We start from the raw sequence: 3,633 nt of genomic DNA, 5'->3' as shown, positions 1-3,633 counted from the left end.
AAATGATTTTGAGGCAGGACCTTCAAATAAAAATGATGATAATGCGAGGCAAATTTTGAATGATGATGATTTTGAAGGCCTCGATGATCTTACTCATTTGGAAGTTGAAAACCTCGATGATTTTGAAGGCCTCGATGAAAACCTCGATGTTGTTATTTTTATTTTCAGTATTTTTTGTGTCTCGTTCTAAAGTTGTCTTTATTTACAAGTAGTACTTGAGTTGTCTTATGTTGCGTTGAGTTAATTAACACTGCGGGTTCCCCCAGATGCCTAGTAAAGAACGAGCTGGTGGGAAAGAGATGGAGATCATGAAAAGAATTTTCACTCAATGAGGCAAGCAACCGGGAAGCTTTGCTTCTAGAATGCAGACCACATGGGAACAGATGTTATATAGGTTGATTCTAATTCCTGCCGCTCGCTCGGTGTTGTTAGTTTTTTCGTATTTTTCATGGTGTACTTTTATTTTTTAGGAAGAAAATAAAATTCTCTAGTCTTCAATTGGATCCAAGATGAATAATGAAGATTATGCCTTTTGGACAGTGCTACAACTCACACAATATTAAGAGAAGAAATTTTTCTCTTATTTGGTTATGAAAAAGGCCTATGTTAATACAATATCTAGTAGTACAAAATTAATTGAGAGCTCTAGAAAAGCGGCCTTATTACTACCTGGAGAAACAATATTGACTATTAATAATGCATTGTATTATAGTAAGTCTCAAAGAAACCTATTTAGTTTCAAAGCTAATCGCCAAAATGGCTACCATGTTGAGACCTCTAATGAATAAAAAGTTGAATACCTTTATATTAGTATAATAAAAGCAAAAAAAAAATGTGTGCATGAAAAATTACCCGCATTTTCTTCTGAATTGTACCACACAAACATTAGTGTGGTTAAATCACATGCCATAGTAAATAAAAGGTTAGGCCATCCCGGTTCTAACATGATGCGCAGAATAATAGAGAATTCAAATGGGCACACATTGAAGAACAAGAAGATTCTTCAATTTAAGGAATTCTCTTGTGTTGCTTGTTCTCAAGGAAAATTGGTTATTAAACCATCAACAGTTAAAGTTGGGATTGAATCCCCTGTATTTCTTTAATGTTGGCCTATCTATTAAGGTCTATACACCCTCCATGTGGACCATTCAAGTATTTTATGATTTTACAGATCATTTAAGGCCTATGCACCTCACGGGAGGTTCAAGTACTTGAAAATGATGAAAATAAAAAAATCTCAATAAGTTATGTCTCTACAGGAAAAAAAGGGAACCGAAATAATATTGGTGTTGACAATAGTTTTGCATATAATGTTGCAGTTGAAGTGATACAACAAGATGAGGATCTTGAGCCAAAATTTGTCGAATAATATAGATAAAGAAAGGTGAAGTCGTAAGATATAAGGCTTGGTATTGATTATATGGAAATATATTCTCGTATGATAGATGAATAAATTTGGCAGCCCATGAAAAGCTTGATATGCAATTAATAAATATTGTCACATCCTACTTATATGGCTCGTTGGACAATGAAATTTTAATAAAAATCCCTAAAGAATGCACTGATGTATCTTGCCAATAATTTCAGACCAGATATTACTTTTGCAGTAAGCTTATTAGCAAGATTCGGTCCTTCCCCAACTAGAAAGACATTGAAATGATGTTAAGCATATATTTAGATATCTTCGATGAACTATAGATATAGGATAGTCCGATCTAAAACAGGCTATTTATTTACATATGGAGGTACAGCTACAACCTGGAATAAAAACCTTGCAATAACTTTACGAGAGAAAAAGGTTTTTAGTCGATCTTATAATTAGAATTGGAAGCGTTCAGTTCAAACAGCAAGAAAGTGTTCTGTCTTGCCATAGTGTGACACTATTTCTAATAGAAATTGGTTACACAGCTTCACTCTAAATCAACTAGATGCATAATTGCCTTAAAGTTATTAAAGATTGTAGTAATTCATTTAACACCGGGTTCAAGAAAATGAATTTTCACTAAAGTGGTTCTTATAAAGTTAAATAAATAAATGTAAGATAAAGTTATCTAACATTAATATATGTAGTGCTGATATTTAACTCCAATCTCAGTGAAATATTCAAGATAGGAGGTGATGGACTGCACCTACTTTATGAGTTTTCATTTACACTCACTACCATCAATAGGCAAGGTGATATATAGTTCGATAAACTCAATTCAAGAACCTAGATAGTAGTGGATTGCACTGGCAAATTTCAAAAAACAATTAATACAATTAAAAGTATTCTTGTATACCAGATAAATATGTAGTGATGTGATTTAACCCCAATCTCGTTGAATATTCAAGAGAAGAAGCTGATAAACAGCACCAACTTTATGAGTTATTTCAGACACTAACCCCACTATATGTTCAAGAGCAAGAGTATAGTTAAACTCAATCACTTCATTAAATACGTATAAATGGCTTTAGATACATAATAAATAAAAGAACAAACAAAATGAAAATAATTAAATTAAAGCCTCAGTGTAATTCGTATTAATCATGTGCAATGTAGCAAAACCAAGGAGGTTCACCCTGCAAAAAGCAGGGACCTTGGCTTCACTACATCTCATAGTTGGATTGAAACATCATCGGCTGCAAAATTACAGAACAAATTGGTTCGTTTTTACAAACAAGAGATAATGGTATATAAAAAGAAATAATAACATAATCTCAGAGAAATTTAATAATTTCATGATAATTGTAGTAGCCTCAAGGGGTTCTCCCTGAAACAGGGTCTCAAGGCTAACTACATTTTCAAATACTATCCAGCAATTTCAGATCTCCTCATCGATTTACTTATAAAATAAAAAAATTACTTTACAAAATTAAGAGACTCAGGGATATAAGCAGCTCTATCAATCACAGTATATCAGAAGCAGAACTGGCATTAAAGCTGTATTTTATATCATCACTGCCAAAACACGTAAAAATAAAAAAGATCTAAAACTGTACAGATGCTGATTTTATAATTATGAAAAGATATGTTTAAAACAATAGGCAAGTAATAATTTGTAAAAAGGGAATTAATTTGGCTCATATTAAGAAATTCAACCAATTTTTTGTTATGCTTCACCGATTGCTCTCAGAAGCGCGGATAAATCCGTTTTAATCATCGCCAAACTTAAGGCATGAAATATATATATTATAATTAAAATATAAAAATTCAACCAAAATAAAAGAAGCTAAACGTAAGCAGAGGCATATAATAATTCAAGACAAAAAAAATAGATCGAAAACTTTTGGAAGGGATGTAGCCGTTGATTTGACACAGATTAGCCATGATAAAAAAGGTACAAAGGAGCTAAACTGCAACACTTAGCGGCGGGTAAGTTTAGCACGAGCTTTGGGGCTTCTAACTTCACTATTTTAATAAACTCAGATGAGCCCGGGAGGCTACGTGCAACTATATTTTCTGCTTAAATAGAATGAGAAATATAAGAAGAAAAATTCATGTGTAAAGATGGAGAAAAAAAGGAAAATTATTCGAACTCCATTGAAACAGAGATGAGCTATGTTAAGAAGCATATATTGATAAGGCTGAGTGTTTTGGCTTTTATAGCAGAAGCGGCGCCTCTAAAACCCTAATTATTTTCCCATTCTGGATCT

At 32.7% G+C, this 3,633-nt stretch overlaps 6 non-coding genes across 6 annotated transcripts; all 6 read right to left on the bottom strand.

Moving 5' to 3' along the window:
* Positions 1–2,062: 2,062 nt before the first annotated feature.
* LOC142174173 (small nucleolar RNA snoR97) lies at positions 2,063–2,173 on the bottom strand. Its single transcript, XR_012703520.1, has one exon. It is a non-coding gene; the product is annotated as a small nucleolar RNA snoR97 (small nucleolar RNA).
* A 113-nt stretch (positions 2,174–2,286) lies between these two features.
* On the bottom strand, positions 2,287–2,395 carry LOC142174169 (small nucleolar RNA snoR97). Its single transcript, XR_012703516.1, has one exon. It is a non-coding gene; the product is annotated as a small nucleolar RNA snoR97 (small nucleolar RNA).
* A 107-nt stretch (positions 2,396–2,502) lies between these two features.
* Positions 2,503–2,620, bottom strand: LOC142174145 (small nucleolar RNA Z278). Its single transcript, XR_012703480.1, has one exon. It is a non-coding gene; the product is annotated as a small nucleolar RNA Z278 (small nucleolar RNA).
* Positions 2,621–2,852: 232 nt separating this feature from the next.
* LOC142174143 (small nucleolar RNA Z223) lies at positions 2,853–2,947 on the bottom strand. Its single transcript, XR_012703475.1, has one exon. It is a non-coding gene; the product is annotated as a small nucleolar RNA Z223 (small nucleolar RNA).
* Positions 2,948–3,056: 109 nt separating this feature from the next.
* LOC142174190 (small nucleolar RNA U36a) lies at positions 3,057–3,145 on the bottom strand. Its single transcript, XR_012703537.1, has one exon. It is a non-coding gene; the product is annotated as a small nucleolar RNA U36a (small nucleolar RNA).
* A 128-nt stretch (positions 3,146–3,273) lies between these two features.
* Positions 3,274–3,430, bottom strand: LOC142174195 (small nucleolar RNA snoR134). Its single transcript, XR_012703544.1, has one exon. It is a non-coding gene; the product is annotated as a small nucleolar RNA snoR134 (small nucleolar RNA).
* Positions 3,431–3,633: the final 203 nt, after the last annotated feature.

The sequence above is a fragment of the Nicotiana tabacum genome, chromosome 2 (genome assembly GCF_000715075.1).
Source record: "Nicotiana tabacum cultivar K326 chromosome 2, ASM71507v2, whole genome shotgun sequence".
NCBI classification, from domain to species: Eukaryota; Viridiplantae; Streptophyta; class Magnoliopsida; order Solanales; family Solanaceae; genus Nicotiana; species Nicotiana tabacum.
This window is presented reverse-complemented; position numbering and strand designations above follow the sequence as displayed.